We start from the raw sequence: 13,219 nt of genomic DNA, 5'->3' as shown, positions 1-13,219 counted from the left end.
GTAAATAAATTCATTAATTAAAGTTAAATAAGGTCTTAAAAACTCAGCTCCTTGCTCACACTAACTGCATCTCACGTGCTTACACGTGGATGGCACAGTTAGAGAACATTTCGATCATTGCAAAAAGTTCTCTTGGGCAGCACTGGTTCAGACAATCTATCTAACACACTCCAGCCTGCACTGAGCACCCACGGTGTATTGGCATAATTCATCTGAGGTTGCAAATCCTAGTGAAAGGGAACGTTACCTCCATTTTGACCTCAAATATTCTAATGGATTAAGTTCTTTGAGGGCAGGGGCCATGATTCACGTAAAGCTCTGCTCTCCCAGAAGGCCCAGGAAGGCCCCGCCAAGAGTGAGCTGCAGTTTACGGGGAGTGTTGAACTGGTTGAGGACCCTCTCCAGGAGGGGGAGTGGGCCAAGTTCAAAACAGGGAGCTCAGGTTCCTGCCACAAGGTTTAATTCAGTCTCCTGGTGCAGAAGGGACACTGAGCAGTGGGAGGGGGCTGCAAACCATGGGGAGGAGTTTCTAGCATCTAGAATTACCAGTGTTGGGACTTTTCAAAGGAAAAATGACCGGGTGAGTTTACCAATGTGTTAGTTTCTCTCTCGTCTTCCTTGTTGCTCTCCTCCCCTCTCCCTCCCCTCTCTCCCTCCCCTATCTTTTCTCTCCTTCCTTCTCTTTCAGTCTCTCTTTTCCCCTTTCCTTTCACTCTTCTGTTTTCCCTGAGAAGGGAAGTCTAGATCCCAGCTTGTAAGAACAGAAGGGATGTCTTTATCCACCCGGTTTCTTCATAGGGAGGAGGAATATAAGGCTCGAAGAAGTGCAGTGACTTTTGCCTAAGGTATCTTAGGAGAGCAGAATGGGACCCTGAAAACGGAGCTTGGCATAGTGTTGATGTCACCTGGGCCTCCTGGGAACAGGGATGGTGCTGTCCACAACCCAGCAAACCCTGAACCACACCCCATACTCCAAGGTGAGGGGTTTCTGCTCAGCCCACCCTGTCTGGAGTAGGTTAATGCCCTGAGGTCCCTGGAACCTCTGCAGGGTCTGCCTCTTCTCCAGCTTTGTCTTTGTCTCCCTTTGAGCCTTGCACAGAGCTTGGCACATAGCAGGTGCCTCATGGGCACTGGTTGAACCACAGGGAAGGAGCGGTTCCGGCTGCTCTTTTGAGAGTTCCAGGCCGTGTGAAGGGGTGAGTCTGTGAATTCCTCACGCGAGGATGACGGTGAGCCAAGGGATCCACCTTCTAGATCCCTTTGGCAGTCTAGCCAAGGCGATGCACCCCTTTCTCGGAATGATTTTTGAGTGTGTTTTATTGAAGTATTAACACACATACGGAAAAGTGCGCACGTCTAACGTGTACATCGGTAAATTTCCACAAAGTGAACGCACTTGTGACCCAAGCACCAAGCTCAAGAAACCGAAAGTGACCGGTGCCCCAGTAGCCCCTGGCGCCCTCCAGGCTCCACGTCCTGAGAGAAGCCCCTATAGGAACAATGTTTTCAAGTGCATGCTGCGAGGGAAAGAACGGAATTTGGAATTTCACGTCCGATGAGGGCTCGGGGTGCGTGCCTGAGGCTGGTGAGATGCTTGTGGAGTATGGGGTGTGGGGGGAGTGGGTGGGGGGGATCTCAGGGAAGGTTGCCGAGCGCGTGGGTTCGGGTATGAGTTCGCCAGGGCTTGTAGGCGGTTGGGGGGGTCGTCGAGACGCGTGTGTGGGACTTGGGGGAGGTCTGGGGGATTCGGGCGTAAGCCCCGGGCGCTGCAGGAGGGCAGGGCGTTCCGCTAGGGGTCGCGGGTCTGTAGGGGGGGGCGGGGGGGGGAGGTCGCGGAGGCGGGGCCTCGGGGCGGGGGCGGGGCCTCGGGGCGGGGCCGGCGGGCGCGCGCACGCAGCCGGCGCGCCCCCTCCCGGCCGCCATGTTGGCTGGTGTGTGGGTGTCAAACGGAGCTGGACGCGGCGGCGGCTGCGGCGGCGGCTCCGCAGGCTCCGGTCGCTCCCGCCTCCTCAGCGCTGGCGGCGGCCGCAGCCGCGCACCCGGGCGGGCTCGGAGGAGCGGAGGTGAGCGGGGCCCACGCGCCTCGGGGGGCGGGAGCGGGGCCCCAGGGCGCGGACCCTCCCCTCCCTAGGGCGCGGACGCCCTCGCAGAGCGGCTCCCCTCCAGCTCGCCCCCCAGAGCATGCACCCCAGCTGCCCCAGCTGGGTCCCTGCCTCGGGTGGGACCCTTTTCTTTCCAGCCAGGCCCGTCCCCACGGGCTGGGGCATGGCCCCCCTCCCCACCTGGATCCCTCTTTCCGCTGCAAAGACCCCCACCCCCCCCCACCCCGTTTCCCTATCGGGGAGCTTTTGCTTTTATATTCTCTGAGTCTGAGGCTCCTCTTATTCCCACCCCAGCTCTAGGAGCCCTCTCCGGGCCCCCATCCTCTTGCCTTTCGGCTTGGAACCACCCCGCCCCTCCTCCCCAGATCACTTTCCTCCCCACCTCGGGCCAGGCACCCCTTTCCTCCCTCCCGCCCCCGTGCACAGCCCAGCCCCCGTTTCCTCCAGGAATCGGGGGGGGGGTCCCCGCTGTCCGGGATCCCATCCCGTCGCCCCTCTCCTTCGGGCTGGAGCGGGGCCCCTTTCCCTCCCCAGGGACCAGGTTCTCCCTCCCCACCCCCGACCCCCACAGCACAGCGGGGACGGGGGCGGCAGAGCCGGGCTCCAGCTGCCTTTTGTTCCGCGTGGGATGGCAGAGACCCCGCCCGGCGGTCCCGTTCGGCTGATCCGGGTGGGTTTATGGGTGCGTGGGGGCCGGCCTCTTCAAGGAGACCCTCTCTGCCCGCGGGGCGGCTCCCCCTGAGCAGAGCGTGTTGGGAGAGGCTGGCCGTTCCTAGAGGAGTCTGTGCCAACAGGTTTTTGTTTGCGACCTGAAGTTGGCCCAGTGGCTTTGCGGGGGGGGCGGGGAGAGTGGGGACAGCTTGTTGTCCCCTGAAACCCCAGAAGGGGCCCGTGAAAGCCCATTCCTCCGCCCTGGGACATCGGCCGGGGGTCCCTTCGCTGTTTCGTCCTGGGGATGCATCTGAAATCTGTGCTTTAAGAGAGGACGGGGCCTGACCATCATTGGGGTTCAGACGGGGGAAACTGAGGTCCAGAGATGTAGTGATTTGCTCAAGGTCACGCACTGGTACTGTGTCACCGCCAGAACTAGAAGGTTGGTCTCCGGGGCTCGCTTTCCAGGACATTTTAGAATTTTTTTTTTTTTTTTTTTTTTTTTTTTTTAAGAGAGATGTTCAGGATATTATCCCCCTCCCCCTTTTATTTTTAACATTCAACACAAGATAACAGGCACGAAAAGATGTGAAGTATGAGTTCTTGCTTTCCACCTCCAGAAAATGCCCTGTGAAAGAAGAGATTGCAACAGGAGGTTAAAGGGATAGAAAAAGGTGAATTTTAATTACTCTCCCCCCCACCCCAATTACGTAAGATAATGAAGATTTGGCCGAAAACATGTGCATCTTGTAGCCCTAGATACCAGATGATAGGTGCTGGCAATATCAGATCCTGAACCCTGCACAGCAGTGATTGAGTTTGCACTGATAATTAAGTTTTCGTCTGTATTTAAATGAACATCAGGAGGGACTACAGTTTGTTTCCAAATTGTTCTTGTGCCAGTGAGTGTATTTGGGGTAAGTGATGGTGTTGGGGAAGCCATCAAGATCTGATCTTTTATGTATCTGTATTTTCCCTTTCATATTTTAAAGCTTACTAGTTTCTTTAGTTCTCATATTCGGTTAGTCATGTTACCCGTCGCACTGGGCTTTTCTTTTGTAAGCGCTGAATGAGACACCGGCTAGTAGAGTTGGGTAAAGTGCAAATTGTTGTGAGACATGATTCACGATTGTTTCCCCGCAAGGTCCTGGAACAGGAGCAAGTTTGGATTGTCCCGTGGGATGTACTGATCTCTCCTGGTTTCCACAGGCTTTTTGCCTCCTTGAACCTTGAGTTTGGCAGGTGGGGGAGTTCGGTGGAGAACTCTTCTCCCAGGAAGATGTGCTGTACCAAACACCCGTGGTGCATGTGAAGAAATGTAAAACTTTCAAATGAGGATACCTCGTTTGGTATATGCAGCCTTAGAAATGACCCATCCCTTGTAAAAAAGCCTTTGCAGAAATACAGTGGATGCCTCTTAATGTAACTGCCTTCCATGATAAGGTGTGGATTGCCTGAGACTTGGGATTCTGGTAGGAGTCCTACAAAAGTAGATGTGTTTTTAGGGCTTTGATTTGTTTTAATGGCTGGGCTCTTGCTGCACTTAAAGAGTGGGCTTTTTTTTTTTTAACATTTATTTATTTTTGAGACAGAGAGAGACAGAGCATGAACGGGGGGAGGGCCAGAGAGAGAGGGAGACACAGAATCTGAAGCAGGCTCCAGGCTCTGAGCTGTCAGCACAGAGCCTGATGCGGGGCTCGAACTCACGGACTGTGAGATCGTGACCTGAGTGAAGTCGGACGCTCAACCGACTGAGCCACCCAGGCGCCCCAAAGAGTGGGCTTTTTATTCATTTCTTTTTGAAGATTTTATTAGGAAGAGGGCATCTTCCAGTTCTTTGTGGACTAAAGTGCCAAGAAATTTTCATGCAGGAATTGTCCTTTTCACCCTCTTGGGAAGTGCATTAAAGTTGTTAAAGCTTCTTGGCAGTTGGTCTTACTGTTGTTCCCCAGAACCTTCCTGTCAGAGTGATGGGGCCCAGATGACTGCGGTGGTTGTCGCTTTATGGCATGAGTACCTGGTGACCCTGAGCCTTGGAGAAATGACAGGGCTTGCATTTGGGGAACTTGAGGTTGGGGAGGATATGAGGAATTTTCTAGTTCTACTCCCCTGTTTGTCTGCTGGGCTTTCTATTCACGTGTTCAGTTTAAACAGACCTCTTCTGTCAGGCCTTTGCTGGCCACCTCCACCAGTGTTTGGGTCCCTCAAACCCTTCTCTTCAAGCCTCACCACCCCAAACAGCCTTTCGGGGCACTTAGTCACGTTGTCTCAGTATCAGGCTTTTGCGGCACTGTGACATCTTTGAGGCCAGCGACCGCCCTCCCAGTCTTTGCTTACTTCTCCAGTACCCAGCTCAGGCTCTGACACATGGTCGGTGCTCAGAACAGGTCTAGGATGTGAATAACTCCTGGGGGCAGAGGAACAAACTTTGATTGGTCCCCTGCTACAGGCTCCACTATTTCGCCTTGCTCTTGCAAAAACCACTACTGTTGGTCCCGCAGTCATCTGTCATATGGGTGTGTCACGTCACATGGCACATAGGCGTCTTCAGCCACATGTGTGTTATTCCCCCACCTGCAGTTGTGAGAACTGAGACCCAGGTGCTGAAGTCCTGTGCTCAGGGCCACACAGCCACTAAGTGATGGGGCTGGGATTCCAGCGGGTTTGTTGGGGTTCCAAAATACTCTTATGCCTTTTGCCTCACTGGAGAAACCAAGTCTCAGAGAGACGAAGAGACTTGTATGAAGCCCTCCTGCAAGTTGGCAAGGGACTGAGTGACGTCACTAAGGTCGTCGAGGGTGGGAGAGAGCACATTTTGTTTGGCCTTGTGAAACGACTATGGCCATCGGTTGAGTTTTTGAACATTGACAAGCTTTCTGATAACTTCGTCGATGGTATTTTCCTTGGTCTGAAGGGGTCTAAAAATAGAAACTTGGGAAAACAGATACAGTGAAATAAGTGTACGTGCCGTTGAGTGAGTGTATCCCGTCCATCTATGGACTTGTTTGGTTCCATCTATTTTTACTGTCAGATGGTTAAGTTTTTCATGTCTTGAAATGCAAAGTTGTTTCAGCAGACTTTGTTTTTTTTTTTTTTTAATGTCATTTCATTTTGTCTTCACGTCGACCTATGACACAGGGATCACCACCCATCTGTGAGTGGAAAAATGGGGGCCCAGAGATGTTAGGTAACCTATGAGGAATTCGCACAGCCAGCAGCCAAACCAAGGTCTGTGTGATTCCCAAACCTGGGTGCCTACTCCTCCACCAGCTCCTGTATAAAGCCCCTCAGTGTTACGTGTGCTCATTTAATTTATTATATAGGATAAGCCTGTGATCTGAAGATCACCACCGAGTTTCTGTAGAAAGTTGGAAATTGTGAATGAGATTTCTTTTCCCTGACCTTAGGATCAATGAAACCACTGTAAGTTGAATGTCACGAGTTTAATGAACCAATTGAACTGACGGACGCTAGATTTAGGGTTAGATTAAAAAAAAAAAAGAAAGAGAGAAAAAGAAAGAAAGAAAGAAAGAAAGAAAGAAAGAAAGAAAGAAAGAAAGAAAGAAAGAAAGAAAGAGAAAAAGAAAAAGAAAAAGAAAAAGAAAAAGAAAAAGAAAAAGAAAAAGAAAAAGAAAGAGGCTTGCCTCCTTTGAACCAGATCTGCAACATTGTTAAAATGTTCCGTGTCCGCGCATTGGATTCTTTGTGGTGACTCATTCCCAGCATCCCCAGGTACTGGAACCTGCTTTGTGCCTGGGCACAGAAAAGCCTTCCTGTGGGTGTCAAGGCTGCATTCTCAAGCGTTCTGGAGACAGAACAGGTAACTTCTCTTTCTGTTCAAAGCAGTGCCAGGAAGTGGGTGCACAGAGGGCTGTGCAGAGGACTCCCCCCTCCGCCTTCCCTTCGTGGCAAACCCGCTGATAAATGGAGCAGGGAGAAGCAGGCTCGTCCTGAGGGATGGCCGACCATCTAGGGCTGATGCATGATGTGGGTTTAAAAGCATCTATAATTAATCAGTTCTGAGTGCAGGCTCCATCCTTCCTCTTTCCCACCCCTCTTAAGCTAATGTCATCGTCGCATCCTGGTGGCTCAGTAGCTGAGAGCACCACATGGTCCAGACAGTTTGGCTACAAAGTCCGTGTGAGAAATAGCTGTGGAATCAGACGTGGGTACAAATTGGTCTCCTGGCTGGGTGGTGTTGAGCACTGTACTCAAGGAGCTTCATCTTCTGCGTCTCTGAAGTGGGGCTAATAGTAACCATCTTGCAGAACAGACTAGTGTTTCTCAGACTCCAAGCGTGCATTGGAATCACCCCGTGGCCCATTAGACACGTTGCCGGGCTCCGCCCCAGAGTGTCTGATTCAGTAGGTCTGAGGTGAGGCCTGAGACGGTGCATTTTCAGCCAGTTTCCAGGTGTTCCTGATGCGCCTGGTCCAGGAACCAGGTTCGGGAACCCTGGCCCAGAGGACCGAATAAGAAGGCGTGTGAAGGTGTCAGCACTGGGCGACTGTGCTGAGGGCGCTCACACACAGCAGTGGTTTTCTGCCTCTGAAATGCTTCTGGATTGCTCGGAAGATGATGGCATGACACTTGGGAAGGGACTTTGGTTTGTCAGATGTTTTCGCTTCGTTCTTATGTGATGATAACTTGGACCGTGGTCACAGGCATCATCACTATGGGAGTTAGTTGGGATGTTTTCCTTAATGAAGGGAATGTAAGACATCAGTGCCCTTCAAAGAGGCGCTAAATCTAGGATTCTGTTAGAAAAGCTGGTTCATCATTCCCACACATCAAACAAGATGTTCACTGTCAAGGCTTTTTAGAAATGCAGCTGAGAAAGGGCAGGGCACCAGACAGACTCCCACGGGGCCATTAGGGATGGCCACTGGTGTTAATGGAAGTCATTCCTCCTCCCTCCCCATGGTTCAGATTGATTTAATATTCTTTGGTGTTTAGGGTTTGGGGGGAAAAATTCATTTTCCACCAATAGTAATTATCGTCTTGTCCATCAAAACCAAACATGGTCTGTGTAAGTGTGTGTGTATGAGAGAGAGAGAGAGAGAGAGAGAAAGAGAGAGCGCCCTAATGGTTTTCTAATGTCTCCTGTGTGCCAGGCCCTATGCTACTCCGTCTACGTACAATATTTAATTTCATTCTGTTCCTCCAAGGCCTGTCACGATTTCCCTTTTTGCATATGCAAAAACTAAGGCTCAGAGGTTCAGCACCCTGCCCCAGGCCACACAGCCAGTAAGTACCCCACCTAGTTTTTGCTGCCACCTGTGTCAGATTCAAAACCACATTATTTTCACTGCCTCACTCTGTAGCCATGCCAGGTGCTCCCATTGCTTTGCTAAACCCTCGTAGCAACCCTGGGAAGTACACGTTTCACAGATGAGTAGACCAGCTCAGGGGGGTCAGGCTGGTTCATGTGTACCCATCCAGTCCCATACCTGTCTGGTTTTGGAGCCTCATGAAGCTGTTTCTGTGGCAAGACCTCACCTCCCTGTCCAGGCCACAGAATTAAATTCTAAGATGTACATCTGCCTGGATGCTTACAGCGGGGGCCTGGGAGGACCCCAGCTGGGTTGGCTGGGAGGAAGTCTGTGTGGGCTGGTAAAGGTTTTTGTGTTTGCAAAACTGTGTTAAAATAATTGCCCAAATTGCTCTGAGGAAAGGGCTCATTTCTTTTTTACTCTGTAATCCTGAAGCTCTGCACATTGGTTCTGTAAACATGACACATGAGAATTAAGGACTAAAAAAAAAAAAATCCTCTGGTTAATGCTGTTGTTAAAACGTGATCAAATTCACGCAGAGGAACTTGTTAGTCTTAAACAGTTATGTAAATAAAAATATAAAGTGTCTCCTTCCTCAGTAGGCAATTAACATGTGACTTGTAGCAAATGGGTCATTTTTCTGGTCTTAACAGTGTATGTGGAGGTTGGGGTGTGATCACTTTCCCAAGGTTTAAAAATTGCCTGCAGCTCCCAAGCCAAGGAGTGGTAAACAGCTATGTGTCAGTACCTGCCCTGCACTCTCGGGAGGCCCTGGAGGTTTGGACTCGAATTTGTTGTTCTGTAAACGCTTTCAGGCCGAGGTGAATAAATCATCAGAGCTGGAAGTTGGTTCTGCAGAGTCCGCCCCGGGCCCGTCCTTCCTCCCTCCCCAGAAAAGTCATAGCAGTGGAGGAATACTGACAGGCTAAAAAATCACATATTTACTTGAAAGTGACTTCTCCGCGAGTGCCTGGTGATATCCAGTGCTGTCCTGGGGTATAATGACTGTACCTGGGATCCCAACGTTTGGGAAACACATGATGAGGGGAATAACTTTTATGCCACTTCATGAGAGGCAGTTCAACTGATGCAAAAGCATGAGGATCAAGCCGAGGACCATTCTATGACAGTAGGGCAGAATATTTGAGGTCACCGTCGACCTGGAAAATCTGCGACATGTGGTCTCTTGTCAAGATGATGCGCGTCGGGGAAATGCTATGTGTCTTGCCACTGATCGAGAAGACAGTTAGTATTTGTGAGACAATAGAAGCTGGTGGTTTGCTAAGCTGTGATTTTGATTCTTTGTTAGGACATCAAGAATGCAGAAAAATCTAGAAGAGTCAGGGAAGATATCAGGGAGAAGGTAGGATTTGAGGTAGACCTCAAAGGACAGGGACCAGTATCCGGGTATAGAGGACAAATGGGAAGGCATTTCAGGTCGAGGGAACATCAGGGGGCGAAATTTGGGGTGGGCGTGGGCCGGGGCCTGTGTGTGGGGTGTGCGTGGCAGCCCATGTACACAGAAGCAGCTCTGCCTGGGGGATGCTGGGAACAGTGAGGACAGAGGTGGCCCGATGGCCACTGGCTCTGATGGGGCAGTGGCCTTGGGATTTGGTGGTGTGGGCAGTAGGGCGCTCAAGTGTTTGGGGTGGGGCCCTCTGGCAGGGCCTGACCCGGCAGATCGGTGAGACGAGATAGGTCACAGTTCCAGCAACAGCATGAGGGTGCGCGTCAGAGTGAAGGGAGGTCCTGGGGTCCGGTTCTGTTTGGGGAGAGGCAGGTGCCCCGGGGGCCTCCGTGCTGGCTGGGGAGAGTGGATGTGACACCCTGAGAGCCTGCAGTTTTTACCCTTGGCTGCACCTGCAGGTCACATGGCCTGGAAAGCTTTTTAAAAATGCCTGTGATGGGGCCCCACCCCAGACCATGGAGGAAAAGCCAGTCGTTTTTTTTTTTTTTAGAAGTACCCCAGATGATGTTCATGGTTTGTGTGGGCCAGCAAGATGAACCGTGTGCTCAGGGGAGCCTCTGGGCGTGTCAGGGATTAGAAGGTGGGAGCCAATTGGAGCACGAGGGGAGCAAGAAGCCTTTGCAGTGATGAGATAGGAGGTGCTGGGCTCTGAGCTACTGTAGAGTAACCGAGGAACCAGCTTGAGGAAAGAGGGAGGGGGCAGCACGTAAGGTGGAATCGTGCCAGGGAGAGATCCCCCCCGGCTGCTGAGGTTTGCCTTTGAGCTACTTTGCAAAAGGGGGCTGGCCCAGCAGAGAGTGTAAACTGGGTGAGGGCCGGAGAAAAGATTGTGCCCCACCTGTTTGGCAATGTTCCTCCCCCCTGATTTTCAGCCAGGAGTATGGAGCAGGCACGACGGGTTCTTATCTGGCCGTTCAAGCCTACGAGCCAGATTCCTTCCTACACCCCTGATTGTAATGACTGGAGCAAACACCGCTTGTAAAACTTAAAACTACATTTGTTCACAGAAGTTCCATTAAAGGTAGTTGTAATTTAGAGTACCTAACTGAGGTAGATTTGCTTTTAGTGGAAGATGTCTGGAAGAGAGGTTTTACCTGGTGCATTTCATGCATATCACAACATCATAATTTATTATATTTTCAGAAAGAAATTAGTTTGCGGTCCAATTAATTCTGTAATGATTATTGAGCACATATGTACTGTGCTCCATAGGTTGGGAATACACGGATGGAGAGGTGTAAGTTCCTGGGCTCACATAGCTTATGGTGCGCAGAGAGTGGCTCCTGACGGAAGGATAAGTGATGGCAGCCTGGGAGGGAGGGTAAAAAGTGGTGTCAGATACCCAGAGTGAGGCTGAAGGCTTCAGGGGAAAGGGTAGGTAGGTAGAGTCTTGCAGGGAAAGGGGGAGCTCTGGGGGACGCAGAGGAGAGGCCTCCGGGCCAGAGAACAGGGCCGGGCCAAGGGCTGAAGGCGAAGGTGTGAGCTCGAGCTGAGCGAGGGTGTGGAGGAGGAAGGGCCGGACGTGAGGCGGAACAGGCGGACTGCTTAGCGCGCTCTGAGTCGGGACGTGGCTTTCACACAGTCTTTTGGTGGCGAGTGGGCAGCGCCCTGGGTCCTCCACGCTGCCTCTGATTGGAGCAGCTCTGCTCTGCTCTGCACGTGGGAAACTAAAAAGAGCTCATTTGAAAAGTGTTCCTCTGCTGTTTCAGAAAAAAAAAAAAAAAAAACAAAACCAAAGTGATCTCATTGCTGTAGGTGCAGGGGAGTCACTGACAGCAAGAGAGCGCCCTGTGGGTGGCCGGGAGAGAGGGCCTGGAGGCTTCCCCAGGGAGCTGAGAAGCTCTCACTTCTTTCTTTCTGCAGGAGAAGGCGGGGCTGAGAGGGGTTCTCACCTCTTCCACCCTCTGCTCTAGGCCACTCTCCCAGGTCCCAGGGTGAGGTCTGGGCCATGTGCCGTGCTATGGCTAACAGGTCCTTTGGGAATGGAGCCCTTTACGGTCAAATAGCTCTGTTTTTGTCTTTTTCTCTTTTGTAAATAAGCTGTGTGCCCAAATGGGGCTTGAACTCATGACTCTAGGAGCAAGAGTTGCATGTTCTACCGACCGAGCCAGCTGGGTGCCCCAAGCAGCTGTATTTTCCAGAAATCCCTGGAGAATTTTATGACCAGGTCATAAAGGTAAGGGACCTAGCAGTTCACCCTGGGATGCATGTCCGAGAGATCATGTGCCAGGCTCTTGTGCTGGGTACCTAGGAGGTGGCCCAGCCCTCAACTCTTCTTAGAGTAGACTAGACAAGAGTGGTCCACAGGCCCCATGCGGCCCACAGATGTATTTTGTCTGGGCTGTGCTTGGCCTTTTTAAGGAATTAAAGTTAGTTGCCCTATTAGTTTCCTCTGGCTGCTGTAACAAATGATCACAAATGCAGTGGCTTAAAACAACAGTTGTGTAGGTTAGAATTCTAACACGGGTCTCAGTGGGCTAAAATCATGGTGCAGCCAGGGCAGTGCTCCTTTCTGGAGGCCTTAGGAGAAGATCTGTTTCCTCGTGTTTTCCGGCTTCTGGAGGCTGCCCTCATCCCTTGATTGGTGGCCCCTTCTGTCTTCAAAGCCAGCCACAGTTAGGCTCTGTCTTTATGCCGCATCATTCTGACAGGGACTTTTCTGCGTCCCACTGCCACTTTTAAGGATCCTTGCCATTACAGGGGTAATTCAGGATCTTCCCTATTTTGAGGTCAGCTGTTCAGAAACCTTAATCTCATCTGCTACCTTAATTCCCCTTTGCCGTGTAACTGGGATTAGGATGTGGACATCTCTGGGAAGCCATTATTCTGTCTACCGCAGTTGCCAACATGAAAATCAGGAGATCTTACATAGCAATCCGGACTTGCAGCTTCATTGACAAATCAGAACACTTGGCAGCCAGGGGCCTGCACTGTTGCCTGGCAACAGTGGGTCAGTGCCAGTGTCGGCGCCATCTCTGGATGGGGCTTCGTGTGCCAGTTCTCTGCAGCCCCCACCCCTCCCATGATGCCTGCTCACTTCCCTTCGTGGCCTGGGCCCCGCTCTGGAGACCCAGGACCCGACACAGTTCGTCACGGCGGTGTCTCCTGTTCAGGGTGGTGGGGCTTGCCAACCTCCCTGTTCGATGCCCTCCTCCTTGCCCTCACGCTCCACCCTCTCTGCTTAGACACTTGTCTCCCACCCTCCTCTCCATTCCCCCCTCTCCCTGACCCAGACCTCTACATTCCAGAGCATCTCTGATGCTATTTTAGGTGGGCGTTATTTGAACGATAACTCCTTGCCTCCTGTCCTCTCCTTTCCTGGCACCCCACACCGGTACATTCTGGTGCCTTCCATTTGATATCTTGCATCGGCATTTGTGAGAAGCAAGTCTTTACGATGCACCTTGAGAGTAGTGTCCATCAGAAGTCAGGATCACACAGCAAACATTTAGCTGAGCCTCTACTCTATGCCATGTGCTTTCCTACCTACTGGGAATTCAGTGGGAAGGGTGGTATGGATGCTGGCCTTGCCCCCCACCTCCATGTGGTTCTCCAAGAGGGAGGAGGAGAAACAAGTGGATAGGTGATTGCGATTTTAACCACCTGTTGCATCTAGGGAGAGCCTGGCAGCCTCCTGCTTCCCTGGGGCTGGGAGGCGAGCTCCGTTTGCAGTGGTAGGGGGTCCCCTGGCTCTGTTAAAGGCAGTTCAGTGAAAGGTTTCCTTG

The 13,219-nt window shown here is 51.7% G+C and overlaps 1 protein-coding gene across 3 annotated transcripts in view; it reads left to right on the top strand.

Annotated features, from left to right (window-relative positions):
- The first annotated feature begins 1,909 nt into the window (after positions 1–1,909).
- The window catches only part of EPN2 (epsin 2), an 87,201-nt gene continuing 75,891 nt past the window's right edge, over positions 1,910–13,219 (top strand). For all 3 annotated transcript variants that reach the window (XM_086686165.1, XM_086686166.1, XM_086686163.1), the window contains exon 1: positions 1,910–2,063. The gene's annotated coding sequence lies outside the window, so the exon portion shown is untranslated. The remainder of the gene's footprint in view (positions 2,064–13,219) is intronic.

The sequence above is a fragment of the Puma concolor genome, chromosome E1 (genome assembly GCF_028749965.1).
Source record: "Puma concolor isolate L17-30 chromosome E1, mPumCon1.1.hap2, whole genome shotgun sequence".
Classification (NCBI taxonomy): Eukaryota; Metazoa; Chordata; class Mammalia; order Carnivora; family Felidae; genus Puma; species Puma concolor.
This window is presented reverse-complemented; position numbering and strand designations above follow the sequence as displayed.